Genomic DNA, 19036 nt, shown 5'->3' with positions numbered 1-19036 from the left:
AGTTGGTTATCATATATCTTCCCAGAAGGAGTTTATTTCTCAGTCTCCCTTGGGGGATTGCTCTGGGCTAGACCACTTCACCCCATCTCCCTCCATTCTGCCTCTGTTCTCTCTGCTCACTCACAGTCCTACAGCCCAGAGCAACCCCTCCTCATGACTGCACTTCCCCCAACACCCATTGCTTCAAGGCCAGCCTACTCCCACTGACTCAATGACAATGACACCAACCTGTCCCAGTAGCCAGACATCAGTCCTTCAGCCCTAGTCCTCTCTAGGATTTGGTCTTCTGGTGGCCCTAGCTAGTTTCTCTCTTCTACAAATAAAATAAAATAAAATAAAATAAAATAAAATAAAATAAAAATAAAAAGTACTTCTTTGTCTTAGCAAAGCCAGAGGACACCAAGAATAGTGATTCTCATAGCACCTTGTTGCCAGAGATAGCGAATGAGACATAAATCACCACATTTGGAGCCAGCTTCCAATCAGCTTCCCTGAAAGACTCCCCATATATGTCCTTTAACCTACTTTGTTCCTTTTTCCTTTGGCATGACCAGAATCAGATGGAGGTCTAGTAGCCATTTTGGATTGTGAGCCAACCATGGGTGTGTGTGTGTGTAAGGATGCTAGGGCAGGGGGAGAAATACTGCAATGTTTGATCTCGATTGTCAACTTGATGGGGTATAAATCACCTAGGAGACATACCTTGATCATGTGGGCATTTTCTGAGGAGTTTAATGAGAAGGAAAGACCTACCACAGGTGTGAGTGGGGCCGTCCCATAGGCTGATGGCCAGGATTGAATCAAAAGGAGAACATGAGCTCATCACCAGAATTCATCTCTTTTTGCTTTCTGACTGTGGACATGATGGGGCCTCATGCCTCTGTCGCCATGTCTTCCCCATCATGATGGACTTTATCATCAAACTCGAAATGACCCCTTCACTCCTTAATTATCTATGGTGTTTTGAATGAGAATGACTGCCCCCACCCCCGCTCATAGATTTGAATCCTTGGTCACCAGGAAATAGACCTATTAGGGGGTATGGACTTGTTGGAGGAAGTGTGTCACTAGGGGTGGGCTTTGAGGTTTCAAATGCTCAAGCCAAGCCCAGTGTCTCCTCTCTTCTTGTTGCCTGGCAATCTAGATGTAGAATGCTAGGCTCCTTTCCCAGCGCCATGCCTGCCTGGATGCTGCCATGCTTCCTGCCATGACACCAACAGACTAACCCTTTGAAACTGTAAGCCAGCCCAAATAAATGTTTTCCTTCGTAAGAGTTGCAGCAGTTACCGAGTCTCTTCACAATAGCAAGCCTAACCATTAAGCATGTCGCCAGATATTTTACTACAGTGCATAAAAGGAGCTGATGATCTTGAGATTGTGATACTGTGGGGGGTGCTTCTGGGCTCTAGACTAGCGCCTCCACTTTGAATGAGATAGACACATATGTATCTTGTTTGGGTCTCCACCCCTTTGGGCTCCTAAGGGACACATTCCCTGCTGACTCATGAGCTGCTGGCATACTGAGCGCCTGTGTCAGCATCAGTTCTTCCCTCGCAGCTTTATGTTACCGCGCAGCTCTTCGGAACCAGGCAAAACCTGAACTCTCCACACAGAGCTCAATGATAGAGCACCTTCCCGGGTCCTTTTACTCCCAAGTAATCCTGCCAAGAACACAGCGTTAGCCCCACCTGACAGCGGTGGCTCTGAAGTGAGCTTGCTAGTCAGGTCTTCCTTTTCCTGTGTCCACACTGTATCTCTATGCACATAGTAGGGATTTAATGAATGCACCGCATGATAAAGAAATCAATTTAAATCAAATGAGTTGCCAGGAACAATGCTCTCAAGCCTCTTTCCACGATACATCTAGACCTATGGTGAGCAAACTACAGCAGAAGCACAGCTCTGACCCCCAGTCTACTTTCCTATAGGCTAGGGGTAGTTTAGTGTTTGGTTTTATTTTGTGTGTTTGTTCCTTTGTTTGAGAAAATGTCTTGTGCAGCCTGAGTTGGTCTGGAGCTCAATATGTAGCCAAGGATGACTTTGAATTTATAGTCCTCCTGCTCCTACCTCCCAAATTTTGAATTACCCATGGCCATGGTCTTGAAGGTTCTCGATGGTTCTGGAAGAAAAGACAAGGGAAGTACGTTGGTGATTTTTGTGTTACTGTGAAAAAACACTTCGGTAATCTGCTTTGGACTTGACCTGAATTGGGCAATGGGTAGAGGCATAAATGACCACAGACACAAGACAACATTGCTCAGAGGGAGACAGAGCAGCCGCAGCCCTGAGACTCAGTGCAAAGGAGGAGGTGGGTTAGCTCAATAAGGGGGTCTCTGTAAGGGAGCAGGCATAGGCTGCAGTCTTCCAGGATGAGGAAGGTCTTGCCATTCCCACGTGTCTGAGACATTGGTGTCCTTGACATGACCCTGCTCCTGTCAGCAATACATCTTCCCCTGCTCTCCACAGAGCACCATGGCTCAAAGCAACTAACAGAAGGAAGCTCTTATTTAGTTTACCATTGCAGAGGCTTAGGAGTCTGTCGTGGCCAGCAGATGCTGGTGAGGATGTGGAGAAAGAGGAAGACCTCCATTGTTGGCAGGATTTCAAACTGGTACAACCATTCTGGAAATCGGTCTGGAGGTTCCTCAGAAAATTGGACATAATACTACCTGAGGACCCAGCTACACCATTCCTGGGCATATACCCAACAGAGATCAGAACACATGCTCCACTATGTTCATAGCAGCCTTATTTATAATAACCAGAAGCTAGAAAGAACCCAGATGTCCTTCGAAAGCTAGAAAGAACCCAGATGTCCTTCGACAGAGGAACGGATACAGAAAATGTGGTACATCTACACAACGGAATACTACTCAGCTATCAAAAACAATGACTTCATGAAATTCTTAGGCAAATGGATGGAACTAGAAAATATCATCCCGAGTGAGGTAGCCCAGCCACAAAAGAACACACATGATATGTACTCACTGATAAGTGGATATTAGCCCAGAAGCTGGGAATACTCAAGATACAATTCACAGACCACATGAATCTCAAGAAGAAAGACAAAAGTGTGGATGCTTCAGTCCTTCTTAGAAAGGGGAACAAGATACTCACAGGAGGAAATAGTGTGGAGCAGAGACTAAAGGAAAGGCCATCTAGAGACTGCCACACATGGGGATTCATCCCACATACAGTCACCAAAGCCAGTCACTAATGGGGATGCCATGGGGTGCATGCTGACAGGAGCCTGATATAGCTGTCTCCTAAGAGGCTGTGCCAGAGCCTGACAAATACAGAGGAGGATGCTCACAGCCAACCATTGGACTGAGAACATGGTCCCCAATGGAGGAGTTAGAGAAAGGACTGATGTAACTGAAGGGGTTTGCAACCCCATAGGAGGAACAATGATATCAACCAACCAGACACCCCAGCGCTCCCAGGGACTAAACCACCAACCAAAGAGTACACATAGAGTAATCCATGGCTCCAGCCCCATATGTAGCAGAGGATGGGCCTTGTCAGGCATCAATGGGAGGAGAGGCCCTTGGTCCTGTGGAGGCTCGATGCCCCACTGTAGGGGAATGCCAGGGTGGGGAGGCAGGAGGGAGTGGGTGGGTGGGGGAGCATCCTCATGGAGGCAGGGGGTGGGGGAGTTTCCAGGGGGGAAACCTGGAAAGGGGATAATATTTGAAATGTAAATAAAGAAAATATCCAATAGAAGAAACGGGGGTGGGAGTCTGCCATGACAAGAAGGCAGGGCAGCAGAAAGGCATGGTGGGATCGAAATCTGACAGCTCGCACCCTCAACGGCAAGCAGAAAGCAGAGAGAGCAAGCTGGAAGTCGGGCGTGGCTATGGACACTCAAAGCCCTCCCCCCCTGCCCCGCCATGGACTTCTCCCAGGTTTCACAAGCTCCCTCAAATAGTACCACCAGCTAGGAATCGAGCATCCAAATTCAGGAGCCAATGGGGGATACGTCTCAGTTAAACCACCAAAGGTCGAATCGGGGATCAACAGAGAGAAGGTGGCAATCTGTGTGTGTAACAGGGACCGTCCCTGTCCTGCCGACTGAACAAGCTTTACCACCGCCGGCTCTGTCTTTCTGACTCACTGGTCAAATGCTCAAGCTCCACTGCATTAAAAATTCATCGACCTTTCTTCTCCCTGCCTAGAATGAAGAAGAAGAAGTAAATAAACATACAGCACTGGCTGAAGAGAATGGGCAGGTGGCCCATGCTGTCACCCACTAGCCGGGGGCTGAGGCAGACTCTGTTTCAAACAACAGCAACAAAATGAAGTCAGCTTCTCCGTCTCTCCAGCTCTTCTCTTTCACGTCCCTTAATCTGGCACCAAGTCGTTTCGCTTGGGCCAGCTCCATCAGCCCGGGCTCCCTTTCCGTCCTCCATCTCCACCTTCTCCGGGGCGGCTTCCGCCTCTCTAGCACACTGCAAATCTAACCGATGGGTGAAAGTTCACCTTCCTTTGGGGACCTCCTGGCTCTGGGCCAGGCACATAGTAGGTCCACCCCTGAGCCTCAGGTCCAGGGAGTGAGACTAATGAGTAGGTGGACAGGCTGCAGCTGCTCCATCGCCACTGTGCACCTTCGGGACTGCGACAGGCTCTGACTACCCACTCGGTGAAGGCTGCGCGCTGTAGAGACAACGAAGCAAAACATGGATCCCGTGCTCCTCGTTTCCTTCTGGGGAGATACCAGTGAGGCAGCTGCCCTGAGAACTTTCACCACAGCAGTAAGGATGACCAAACTAATCCATCCCTAGGTCTACAGCTACGAGAAGTGGACATCTACATCCAATGTAAAGCTGACGTGCCAACGAACACAGCAGAATTACTTAAAATTGACCATCTAAACGCCCACCTTCTCCTGAGTATACAAAGAAAATATTATATGATCATAAGATGAAATATTACTTGGCCATAAAAGTACTAAAGTATCTCTCCCCAAATGAGGATGGGGATCAAAGTCCAGCTATTACAACGGTGAGATTTGAAAATATTATATTTAGAGAAAGATCCAAACATGGAAACACATATAATTTAGAAACGCATTGCAGTCAGTGTTCAAAGTAAGCAAAGTCATAAAGAGAGGGATAGATTAGTGGTTCTCTGGGGCTGGGGGTAGGGGGAAGAAGTGATTGAAGTGTGTGTGTTGTGTGTGTGTGTGTGTGACTGTGTGTATGTGGGTGTGTATGTGTTATGCATGTGTGCACATGAGTGTGCAGGTGTAGTTGCCTATATGGGGCTGAATGTGAAAACTTCCTTCCCTATTCCTGATGCTTGCCCGCCATTGCCACGCAGCTGCAGAGCTGAGGTTCCAGGGTGCTCCTATTACAATGACCAACAGGACCACGAGGGTGTGGCGCATTCATTGTCTGTCCAGCCATGGGCATGGTCGAAGCGGCTGCAGAATCTTGATACCTTCTCTAAAACCGACATCATCTAGCAGTGAGAACATGGAGGACAGTGAGAACACACCCAGGAGACATTTAACGATGACTGGAGACATCTTTGGTAGTCATACCTGGGCTGCTGGCATTTAGTAGGCGGGAGGTTGGGGGGGGGGTTGCTCTCAGTCTTCTATGTGACAGAACAACCTGTGCCATACAGCAGGACTCAGCTCAGAATGACTGTATGAGGCTGAGAAAGCCCCTTTCTCAGGGACTCTGATAAAGAACTCTTGTAGATGTAGCAATAGTGTGGTAATGAAAGCAAAGAAGAAAGGAGAGAGAGGTGGAGGGAGGAAGGAGGGGAGGAGGGAGTGGAGGGGATGAGGGAGGGGAGGAGGGAGGGGAAGAAGGTAAGGAAGGAAGGAGGGAGGGGAGGGGAGGAGGGAGGGGAAGAGGGAGGGGAGGAGGGAGGGGAAGAAGGAGGGGAAGAGGGAGGGAAGGAGGAGGGGGGAGGGGAGGAGGGAGGGGAAGAGGGAGGGGAGGGGGGAGGGGAGGAGGGAGGGAGGCAGACAGACTATCCTGGCGACTGGAGTGCTGTGGAATAGAAGCCTCAGAGTAGCTGCTCTGTTCAACAAATGAGGGAGAGTCAGAATGATGCACAAAGTCCCAGACAGCAAGTTGTGACACTGTAGGGCAGAGAAGCTGTTGCTAGACACAGATGAGGTGGCTGCTGTGCCTGGCACTGGTTCCTTCCACAGACCATCTATTGCCATCTTAGTCATGAGTCATTAGTGTGTGTCACCCACCTGAGCTGAACAGTCAGTTGAATCATCCTGACTTCAGACTGCTGGTCTGAAGCAGCAGGTCTCTTCTTGAGGTGGGGAACAGGATTTAAGTGAATTGTGGCCATTTTGTCATGCTGAGGGGAGACCAGCCAGGTAGGTCAGCAGCCTTAGAAACGGCAGGACCTTGAACATCGGAAGCAGTTCCCTGGGAGGCTGAGGCATGAGGTGGGTGGCTCTGGCTCAGGCTGGAAGCTGGGCATCTTCAAGGTGACTGAAGAGGATGATGGATTTTTAGAAGGCCCAGGCTTTTCAAAGTTGCTGGCATGTAAAAACACACTTAATATTAATTCTAGGGCCAAAGAAATAGCTGAGACAGTAAAGCATTTGACTTGCAAGCGTGAATAAATGAGTTCCATCTCAGAAGATACATTTAAAAAGCCAGGTACAGGGGTTGGGGATTTAGCTCAGTGGTAGAGCGCTTGCCTAAGAAGCGCAAGGCCCTGGGTTCGGTCCCCAGCTCCGGAAAAAAAAAGCCAGGTACAGGCCTAGGCATGGTGGCACATGCTTTTAGTCCCAGCACTCTGGAGGCAGAGGCAAGGGAATCTCTGTGAGGCCACCCTGGTCTATATAGTGAGTTTCAGGGCAGTCAAAGTAAACAGTGAGACCCTGTCTCAAAAAAAATGGAGGTATCACCAGTTCCTATTTGTAACTCCATGATGGGGATACCCCAGATTGCAAGCAGCATGGAGCAGGGAGGTTGGCCGGCCAGCCTAGCCATCTTGCCATGCTCCAGATCAGTGAAAGACCATGTCTCAAAAACAAACAAACCAACAAACAAAAACTGAGAAAGACATCTATGGTTGTCCTCTGACCTCCACACAAATGCACTTGTACCCACCACACACACGTGCACAGAAAATTTCTGCATGGGGTGTCGTAGCACACACCCCTGAACCTGGCATTTGGAAGGGGAGCGGGAGACAGAGGAGTGAGGAACTCAGAGACTGCATCAGATGCAGAGTCTGAAGATCACCTGGGCAGCACAAGAGGCTGCCTCACACAGACAAACAAAAAAAGCTGCCAATTTTTTAAGTTCAAATTTTAAAAAAATATTGTAGCGAAAAAGGGAGAGATAACTTTAGTAATGTTTGTCTCTTACAGACAGAGAGAAAAAAAAATCAGCCCTGGGTGTATTCTCAAATGGCTATGCCAGCTTCCGAGTCCCTCTCTGGTACTGGTGTCTCCATCCCCCCTCCACACACATCATCAGTCTGAGTTCTGTATGCTTTGTGTGTCTGCCTCTCTCTCTCTCTCTCTCTCTCTCTCTCTCTCTCTCTCTCTCTCTCTCTCTCTCTCTCTCTCCTCTGTAATTTTGTGCTTCTTTGAATGCAAATCTATCACCCCTGTGCTGTCTTTCCCCAGTCCTGACTGTCCTCTGCTCGCTCTCTCCAGTTCTTGTTCAGCTGCCTGCCCTCCCTCACCCCCTGAGAGCCCTTCTCCCCTCACCCCTGGCCTCTCTCCACTACCTGGCTGCAGAAGAAACTGGAACCAGGGGCCCAGCTGCATCTTCATTCCCGGCTGTATTTACAGAGAGTTACAGGCTCCCCATCTTGGTTTTTTTTTTTTTTTTTAACACAAATGACTGAAACATTTTTTAAAAAATTTCTCTTGCTCTTTAAAGCTCCCAGAATGGAGCTGTTTTACTCTCATTCTCTATTGATTTATATTCTCCTTCTGTGGGTCATACCCTTAATAGGAAGGAAGGCAGGCAGGCAGGCAGGCAGGCAGGCAGGCAGGCAGGCAGGCAGGCAGGAGGAAGAAAGCAAGCTTACTAGCTAGCTCTCGACTTCCATTTTGCTGTATGTGAGAGTGCAATCTGCCTGGTGATTTGCAGAGTGCCCAGTTCAGAAGAGGCTGCAGCAGGCTGTGTAGGACCCCAGGGTTCCTTCATCACCTCCCTTGCCTCTTGGTTAATCTGATGTCAGTGGAGCTGAGCCCTACTCCGGGTTCAATATATACCACGCTGGAGGAATCTCTACAGATTCTTCTGTCCCCCGAGGTTCTGTGGCCTTCCGGGCAGCCTGAAGTGACTGGAGATGGGTGGAAGATGATTGGAGGCAAGCCTCAGCCAGTACATCTTTTATATCTTTAAAAGAGGGTGATTTTCAGCCTGCAGGCATCGGGAAAGTAGACTCAGAGCTCTTGAGGCCGTACTTTTCTGTCCTTTATATGCAGTCAGCTTGGCAGCCAGGTGAGTGGGGCCTGTTTAATGTCTCATTCACTTTGCCTGGTGCCAATAAGCTGCTCTCCTGGCCCCTGCCAAGGGTCACTTTCAATAGTCACAGGTCACAGACCAGCACGCTGCAAGGCCTGACTCTCAGAGGGTAGAAATGATTCCCCAAGGCACAAGGCTACCTGACAGCAGGAATCCCCAGATGAGTCCAGGCCTTTCTGAGCATCTCTAAGTGTTGTGCTCTTTGTTGCAGGATCAATGGGCTACAGGATGTGGGTTACACAGCCAACCTGGCAGGATTACCGGGTCCATGGTTGCCTGGGGAACCACCCTAAGTGGACAGGCAATTCCCCAAGGGAAGGAACTGGAAGGGATAAAGCCAAAACACCTGTATCTACATTCATCCTGGCAAATCAACGACACATGGATGGACTCAGTGACACATGGATGGACTCAATGACACATGGATGGACTCAATGACACACAGATGGGCCTGCGGAACCTGGGCCTCGGCAGTCACTGTGGATACTCGGAGACGTTTAGAAAGGAATAGTGCCAACATGGGATATGATAGAGGCAGAAATCACCCTTTCCACCCAGCTCAGAATTTCAGGAAGGTTTCCTAGAAGAGGCAAGAGCACTGACAGACCCGGCCACAGACCCTCTGAGGAACACCCTGGAGAGGGGCATTAGGCTACATCAGAGCCACAGGCCAACACAACCTCAATGCTCATCTACCAGCTGTGAAGCCAGAGGTTCTGTGCCAGGCTCTCCCAATGCTCTGGGGCTTCAGAGAAGTATAACCTAGGGACATATCGTATGTTGGCTACGGCAGGCCACTGTAGCCCTCGGGAGTCTCTTGAAGTTGCCGTACATGGAGTACAGTGGAAATCTAAGCCATAGCTTATCCTTCCAGGCCACAAGAAGCAAGAAGGACTCGGAGGCTCTCTGTATCTCGGGTTTCTCACCTGTGAAATAAGATCCCTGACCTTGTTTTCTAAGGTCTCTTCCTGCATTAAAGCTTGGTCTTGTCGTCTCAGGAGAGACCAAGAAGCGTGACCTCTGTGTGTGTGTATGGGGGAGGGGGCGTTATATGTGTATGGTGGTGTGGTGTGTGGTATAGCATGATGTGGCCTGTGTATGTGTGTGTGTGAGTGTGTTTGTGTGTGTGTGTGTGTATGTGTGTGTGTGTATGTATGTGTGAATGTGTAAGTGTGTATGTTGGGGGTGTGCGTGGTGTTTGAATGTTAGTTACTGTCCTTGCTGAGCCTGACTTGATTCCAGGTGGGATGCTTTGTGACCTCTGACCCTATCTATCGCATGTCTCTGCACTGTTGAAGGTGAGCCCCAGAAAGACAAGGTATCCTGCTTCATCCTCAGAAGACCCAAGACGCTGGAAATGAGCTCTGTCCTCACAAAGAGGGAGCTCATGGAAAGCCAGCTCCAATCTTCCTCGTATGAAAACAGGCAGATGGCGGGAAGTGTCCTAGGTTCATTAAACATGCTTTAGTTCTAAGTTAATTATGAACAGAGGCAGAGGAAGGGAGAGCTGCTCTGCGTGGCACAGGTCCCGGTGATTGTAGGGAGTCGCCTGGGGAGGCCGAGATCTCTCCTCACGCATGAAGAGTCTCTGCTCAGGGGCCTTAGGAGACCTCACATCCTGCCAACACTCCCGACCTCTGCTGACCTCTGAGCATCTGCCTGTGCGGCAAATTGAGACACCATCGTGTCTCTTCTTAGAATCTCCTCTGAGGAAATGATCAGAAACTCGGATAAAGATTTCCTGGATACAAATACTTTCTATCCCAGCATTTATAACGGTGAAAATAGAAAAGCCACCTAGACACCTACCAGCAACAGATCTGACTGCATGAATGCTGGCCCAAGCAGACAATGGCTTACTAGGTAGTCACTAATGTGGTGTTTTTGACAATGAGATGCCGGCGAGAGGAAACGTCTCACTGTGAAGTGAGAAAAAAAGGAAGATGTGAAATTGTAGATAAAGTACCAGGTAATTTTGTATGGCTATGCACACACACACACACACACACACACACACACACACACACTGAACTGGCAGCACATTAAATGCTAATAATCTTTCTGAGAGGTAAGATCCTAAGAGAATTTATTTCTTATAACTTACTCTTTTTGTGCTCTCTTAATTCCTTGCAGTGAACATGCATTACCCACACAACCAGCAAAATAATCATTTCTTTAAATGACAGCCACAATGGAGCTCCAAATGGATCTGAATAATTTTTAGACACTGTCTTGCTTTTTTGTTCTCCCTTCTTTTTCTTTTCTGGGTCCCCCACCCCACCCCCACCCATTCAACAGGATGTCATATAGCTGGGATCCAATTTACTATATAACCAAGGATGACCTTGAGCTCCTGATCCTCCTGCCTCCACCTAAGTGCTGGGATTGTTAGCACATGCCACTGTGTCTAGCTTCACAGCTTCCTGAAAGCCTGAGTTTCTTGGGTGGGTGAAGATGGTCAGTGGTTGATTTCTAGAACTCTCCGCTCAAGTTGCTTTCAGAAGGAAGCATTGTTGAGTCAAGGGCATGTTGCGGGATATTTGACCACAGTGTGAATCCCGAGATTGTGTTATTTACTGGGAAAAAAAATTTCTAATTGTGGTGTGGTGCAGCCCTAGCACGCACCTTTAATCCAAGAGCTTTCTATGCATTGTAAGCAAGATGACAATAAATTTAACTCTAGATCAAGGAGCTGAACAAGCAAGCAATCGACAGGGAGTGAAGATAGGGAAAAAAACCATAGAGAGTAAGAGGAGGTTGGGAGGACGGATAGAGAGACACACAGGAAGTAGAGAGGAGGGACATTCGGTTTCAGGGTTTTTGAGACAGGATGGAAAGGGAGAATGGTCCTTTATGTCTCTTTTCCCTTTGGGCTGTTGGCTAAGGAGGAAGGTCAGCTGGGCGCTTTCTCTGTCTCTCTGAGCTGGCAAGCTTTCACCCCAGCATCTGGCTCCCAAGTCTTCTTTGGTAAAAATTGAATGTTTCAGATTTTGTTTAACAAACAAGTTCACATTCCCACCAAAGAAGGCAGCAGCCCCTGTCAGTTCTGGTAACACTATGGGAGTTGAGGAGAGAGTAGGGTCTATGAGATCCTGGAAACACTTAATCTGAGGTCTGAGAAAGATTTTGAGGCCCATGAGAGTTTAAAGGACTGAGATAAACAGGAGAAAGGCTTGCAGTTCAAGGAAGGACAAGATGTAGCCCAGTCAGCGTACAATTCTAGAGCTGGTTGTGACAGGTCCCCAGACCTTAGCATGACTGACTCCATGATGAATGTACAATTAGACATAATCCATCAAAGTGCATAGTTCTGGGAAAGTCTCTGCATATACTAACCTTGCTTTGGGGCTCCTGTGGTTTTGTTTCTGGCTAACTGTTCTTGTTAACTGATGTATGTTAACCTAGAACGTGTTTTTTGTGCTTAAGAGCTCACCTTGAGAAAGGCTTGGGCCTACACTGGGATTCTGAACACACAGTGTGGTTGCTGGACAGCTAATAAAAGCTTTCTATTGGCTTAAACCCATGTCAGAGGAGTCTTCTCTGGTAAACACCCCACAATACTGGACAGGACTATATGGCACTGGACTCACTGGTCTCTTGAACTTTCTTCGAGTCTCCAGGATCGCATAGGGACAGTGGCAGCCAGCATTAGTGATGGAAGGAATTGTTGACCTCACACACACTCACTGGAATGGCAAGAACTGGAGGCAGAAGAGGAAGAAGCATTTAGGGAGACTCATAAAAGCCACAGACCATGTACACAGTAGGACAGTTACTCAGTCCTTAAACAAAACACTTCAAAACCCAGTATCAAAAACGGAGGGCCATCTCTCACGATACAGGGGAAAGTGGGGTCTCCTTGAGATTCTCAGTCTAATTAACAAAAATACAAGAATGAGTTATTAAAGTTTAAAAGAATAAACCCAAGGGAAGGCCTCAAAAGCCATGCTGTCTTAATCTGGTGTGGAGTCAGACAAATGGCAGGGAGGAAAGCTTTAGAGAAAAAGTAAGGAAGGCTGAGATGTTGGGGGATGAGGGGAGAGAACCCATGTGGTGAGGAAAGCACACTGAGAAAAGGGATGTGAGAAGAAAAGGGGGGCCAAAGCAAGCTGATTCGTGACCCTCAACATAGGCTAGAAGAGAAGATTCTGGGAAGAGACTGTCCAGCATCTCGTTGAAGAGCTAATAATTCTGCTGTGGCTTAGGGTGAGCCCATGTTCCTAGGAGAGTCCTTAGCCAAAGTGAGTGAAGCAACCTTTCTGGAAAGTTAAGCCCCTCCCAAGTTACAGACTCTATCTCTTGACGAGGAACTTTCTACTCTAAAACTCAGAGAAGATAGGAAAGTAATATTTGATCCCTGAAGAATCCTATCTGGAGATGGTATCCTGTCCATTGGCCAAAGGCCATTTCTAATGATGCTGTCAGCCTTCCAGCAAGTGAACACATTGCCCAGAGTCACTCACATCCTGCCTGCTCCTAGAAGGAAGTCATGACAATTGGGACAATCAGGAGACTACCAAGCCCCTGGGGCTTCAGCTAGCTAGACCTCGCCGTGGGAGGATCATGAGAAGAGGTGTTAGCGAAAATCAAAGATTGAGGGATAGCAGCTATGACGTAGCAGCCATGCCAGGCATCTTCCAGGACAGTGGATTGGGCCAGGTGAGAAGGCAGTTTTGAGTGTTCGCCCCTAATGTCTTAAGCAGGGCACTCTGTAGGAATCGAGCAGAATTCCGTTGACGGTCTCCTTTTAAGCACTGGCCACAGGAAGGAAGAGCAATTACTAAGAGTGCTTTCAAATCTCTCTCACCACAGTCCCAGCATGACTCAGCCTTGGCCCTATCCACTCAAACTTTCCAAACCCCATCTGTTTTTTCCTTCAGAAGACCACTTTAACTTTACAGAGGCATTAAAAAAAATTCTACTCACACACTGAATAGTTGCTTTATGGTATTCTCTCTCATAATGGGTTGGTTGCTGAAGGGAAGCTGCCGGTCTCCTACCTCAGGATAACAAATCGTTCTTTCAACGAGCAGATCATTGTGCGAACCTAGAAATATTTCTGGGCCTGCACCGTCTTCGACTTTGGAATCATCGGCCCAGTCATAGGTTACACCGACATCCCTAAGCTGTTTTTATTTTTGTTTTCCTCCTCCAGAAAATTTGACCATTTTTTTCCCTTCATATTCACTGAAAGCATGTTGACTTAAGGTGACTCAAGTCACCAAGGAGAAAGTCCTCTTTGTCAAGATGCTGTTCCGAGACTGGGAACACAGCCCAATGGTCAAATGATTGCCTAGCATACACAATGCCCCAGGCTCAAGTTAGCAGCGGAAGAAAGAAAGAAATGCGGTTCCTTTGACCTGTACCACATGACAATTCCATGCGGCTCTCTGAGGAGACTGATGTGTTTATCGGTGCAAAACGTGAGCAAGCTAGGCGTGGTGGCGCACACCTTTGCTCCCAGTACTCTGTGAGTTCAAGGCCAGCCTGGTTTTCTCAGAGAGTTTCAGGATAACCAGGGCTACATAAAGACCCTGTCTTAAAACAACAGATAAATAAACAATAAGATAAATAAGCAAAAGTAAGAAAATAAAAGCGCAGGTGCAAGTGGTAAGACATAAAAGTTCTTTCTTTCAAAGTTAACACAGTTGGAATCCAAATTTAAAAAGGCTAGGCTTTTGCCGGTGGCAAACCTTTACATCAGCTGAGTGTTATATGGAACTCAAGTGATGGACTGGATCCACTGATGCAGGAAAGAGGACGGGCTTTGAAAACCATGATGTGTTCTTTCTTTATAGCTCTCTGAGTTCAGAGCACACCTTAAAATATGCCCCACTATCGCCATGAATAGAATTTTGAACATATACACACACACACACACTCCATGTGTGTGTGTGTGTGTATGTGTATGTGTGTGTAAGCAAGTGAGTGTTTGTGCTTGTGTATGTGTATATGTATGTGTGTTCACTCATATGTAGGCTAGAATTCAACCTCAGCTGTCAGTCCTTCAGAGGCTGTCCATTTATTATTTGTGAGACAGTGTCTCTCATTGGTCTAGAACTCACCAAGTAGGCGGGGGGCTGGCTGACCAATAAGCCCCAGAAAGCTGCTTGTCTACCTCCCCAGAGCTGGCATTACAAGTGTGTGCTACCAAGCCTGGATCTTTATGTGGCTGCTGGGAATTGAACTCGGGTCCTCTTTCCTGATTGAATAATCTCCCCAGCCTCTGGATATATCCTACCCCTTGATTTGTACAGGAACTCTCTGTGGTGGTGACAGTAACCATCCCCACCTTCAGAGAACTAACGCACAAGAGTTCACTCAGCCTTACATCCAGGAAATGGGGGACTAATTGTCCATCCAGCCAAGGTCATCACCGTGGTCCTGGTCTAGCCTGAGACCATCACCCATGGTGTTCTTGACACTCCCAAGAACTTGTCCCTTGGGGAAATTGGTAACTATGGTCAAATTCTACTGGAACGGGATAGTGCCTGGGGAGAGTGGCCCTGTCGTCGCTTCACATCCTTCAGGAGTGGGTGATGGATGGCTTCTCAACCCCAGGTTAAAGGAAGATTCTAGGTGAGATTAAGACCAAAATTGCTCTTACCAGGATGGACGCCATTAAGGTGCCACCGACTCTGCTTTCCTTGAACTTTGGGTTGGGAAGCCAAGTTTTCAGTTCTAGGCGGCAACACTAAACCCCCTCCGCAAGGCCGAGCCCGAATGTTGGAAACCAGGCAAAATGCCTCAGGGACAGGCCGCTCAGGTAGATACGCAATGCTCGTGTGGCTGAATGACTTCCCGAGTTGGTGGGAACATGACTGCGTGTCTGGGACATGAAGCTGGCCCTCACGAAGTGGAGGAGGGAAACCAAGTTCTGCCCGAAGGAGAGACTGGAGGGATGATGGGGGAAAGGGCATCTCTCATCTCCCGAGCAGGGGGGGTCAAGATTTCAGAGTAAAAAGATGCATCTGGGGGGCTGCTGACAGCCCCTCAACTTGTATATCAGATTTGCTGGCAGCGACCACCATGAGAGCCCAGCCGGGTGGGTGTGCATTAAGCCAGCCTCTTTTCTCATCACAAACATCACATCACAAGAAACTACAGGCACTCAGGAAAAACAGCGTACACACGCAGAGAACCACAGAGCGAACACCGGCAGCAGTCATCCCCAGGCTAATCCACGCTAAGGGTTCCTGCAGAGTGAGGGGTATGGGGGAAGGAGCTGTGAAGGCTAAAAGGGCAGAACTACATGGGTCACGTGATTATCTTCTGGCTCAAGGCCAGATCCGGAAGGGCACGAAAGGTTTCCGCACCAGGCTTTGCGTCAGAGCCCCCTCACAAGCTGTTCCAATTCACACTCTCAGCATCGATGCAAGAGGCACGGGGGATGCTACCTCATCCCTCCTGTGGCCATTCAGGAAATGGGGGCGCTCCATGGTATACCCATCTGTCCATACCCTCTACAGACGCCTGCCTCTCTTCTCTCCTGGCATGGGTGGTAGATAAAGGTACGTGGGTATCTAAAGAAGCAGTTCAACCTGAGGAGATCTGGGGACTCTGACTCAGGCCACTTGGAGGGAGCGACCCAGGAGACAGTGTAAGGGCCAAGAGTAGCGGGTAAATGTTCAGGATCTTCTTCGAGAAGAAGGGGATGGGAAGCATTCCTGGCTGGTGGTCCTTCCATGTACAATGGTGCCTATAGAGGCTGAGCGTGAGCTGGGGGTAAGGTTTTCCATAAGAGAGCCCTGTTCTGTCCATGCAGATGCTACAAATCGGGAAGATGGGGACTTGTAGGCTGAAATGACAAAGGCCCTTGAGAGGGCTCTGGACCACTCAGAGCATGTGAAAAGGAGGCTTCAGATGTTGACAGTGATGCCCCTGGTCCCTGCAAAGAGGCAAAGGCTTCAGGCGGCCGCCCAGAAACCAGCTGTCCAAGATTGCTGTAGGCCTTAGCCGCCCCAGCCTCCAGTCTTGAACACCAGAGGCCCCACTCCTGGAAAAGCAACCCTTCTGTGGGCTGCATTTCCTCGACAACCATTGCTTATTCCATCAAGCCCTCCAGGCAGCAAAAGCTTGAAACTCTAGGTGACAAGACTGCCTAGGTACATCACCCCAAATGCCAACAGTGGCAGTGCTACCAGCAGAGCCAAGGATAATGGTGAAGCAACGTGCCAAAAGTGATTCAGGCCAGGGGTGGCATGTCCTCCTGGGAATCGGGAGGCTGCCAAGGCCTAGCTTCCATATTAGCATCCTTAGATCTGTAACAGACAGGATTACCCTCCTTGGGGGTGTCTCACAGGCAACACCACCAGGACAGAGTCTATTTACCTTGCATCAGACAATCCAGGGCAGTAGGTCACTAGGTTCACCCTTCTCACCGGCAAGCCCAGAGCCTGCTCAAGGGCACTGAGAAGTCCTGAAAGGGGAGGAGCTTGCTCAAGATCACTAAGGTCATTAAGGCAGCACACGGACGGATGGGAAAGCTGAAGCCAGGGCAGACAGACTGGGCCCAAATCTTGACTGTGCCATCAACCTGCTGTGTTGGCCAAGTGATGTGACCAGCTGTGCTCAGCGTCCCAACTTGATCCACAGGGTCACTGGCAACATTGTTGGCGATGGGTGGACACTCAGAAAAGCAATGGCTTTCATACTGAAATGTCCAACCCTGTTGTGGTGATTTGAATAAGTTTGTTCCCCCATAGAGTCGTGTGTTTGATACCATTAGGAAGTATATCCTGGTTGAAATACGTGTGGCCTTGTTGGAGGAAGTGTGTCACTGTGGGGGTGTGCATTAAGTCAGCTTTGCCATTCTTCTCCTGTTTGTCTTCAGAACAAGATGTAGAACTCTCAGCTCCTCCAGCGCCATGCCTGCCTGGATGCTGCCGTGCTTCCTGCCATGATGATAATGAACTGAACCTTTGAATCTGTAAGCCAGCCCCAAGTAAATGTTGTCTGTTATGAGTTGCCTTGGTCATAGTGTCTCTTCACAGCACAGAAACCCACACTAGGACACCTGTCCTCTAGATGGGCCAGATCTTCAAGCTGCCAATCACAGCTTCTCTGTCATCAATGGCCACATTCAAAGAATGACCCACAATTTAGTAGAACAACATCGTTTTTAGTATATTACAGATTTTTTTGAGTCGGAAATTCAGAAGCAGTATGAAGGAGCAGTTCTGGCCCGGGGTCTCTAGTGAGGCTTCATAGGAGGGCAGGGAGCCAATGATATGGCTCAGCAGATAAAGGAACTTGTCAACAAGCTTGCTGACCTGAGTTTGAGCCCTGGGGCCTATATAAAGGGAGAGAATGGAGGCCTGCAAGTAATGCTCTGACCTTCACACTTCTGCCAATATACATGGAGAGCTACATACACACACACACACACACACACACACACACACACACTTATACACATACACACATACATACACACATACACACACTTATACACATACACACACATACATACACACATACACACACATACACACACTTATACACACACACACACATACACACACTTATACACATACACACACATACATACATACACACACATATACACACATACACACACATACATACACACACATACACACACTTATACACATACACACACATACACACACATACACACACATACCTACACACATACACACACTTATACACATACACACACATACATACATACACACACATACACACACATACCTACACACATACACACACTTATACACATACACACACATACATACATACACACACATACACACATATACACACATACACATACACATAAACACACACATACACACATATACACACATATACACATACACACACACACACACACACACACACACACACAAAGTATCATATTTTTTGATTGGCCTAGGCTGCAAATCTAAAGGCTTGACTACAGGATCTGCCTCCAAGACACTGCTCTCACACAGCTCTTGGAAAATGCCTCCATACTGTAGAGCTTCAAAGTCACTCTCTCAACCAGGCTGGCCTTGAACTCACAGAGATCTGCCTGCCTCTGCCTCTGCCTCCCCCTCCCCAAGATCGGAGATTAAAGGTGTGTGTGTCACCACTCCCCTGCCCAGCTCCTGTAGACTTTCTCCCCGAGGTTTCACTGTCTTACTGGGGGAAGAGTATCTCCTTATCCCTGCACTGTATAGCTTCAGTGTTCTCCCAGCACCATGCCGGCTTTCCTTCAGAGCGAGTGTGTCAGATACTCTTCTTATTGTTATGGTCAAATGCCTGATAAAATCAATGTAAAGATGGAATGGGGTTATTTTATCTTAACGGTCAAAGATACAGCCCATCATGACAGGGAAGGCAGGGCAGCGGGCCACACAGCATCCCCAGTCAGGAAGCATCCAGAGATGAATACTGTGCTCAGCTCACAATCCTGTTTTATTCAACCAGGGCCTCTGAAACAGTGCGGGCCCCCATTACAGTGTCTTCCCTCCTCTACAAACCCACTGTAGAAATTCCCTCAAACAGACTGGTGCATCCGAATCAAGTCACTAATGCATCTGCACTCAAGGGGAGGAGATTTA

This window comes from Rattus norvegicus, chromosome 10 (assembly GCF_021556685.1).
Source record: "Rattus norvegicus strain SHRSP/BbbUtx chromosome 10, alternate assembly SHRSP_T2T, whole genome shotgun sequence".
Lineage (NCBI taxonomy): Eukaryota > Metazoa > Chordata > Mammalia > Rodentia > Muridae > Rattus > Rattus norvegicus.
This window is presented reverse-complemented; position numbering follows the sequence as displayed.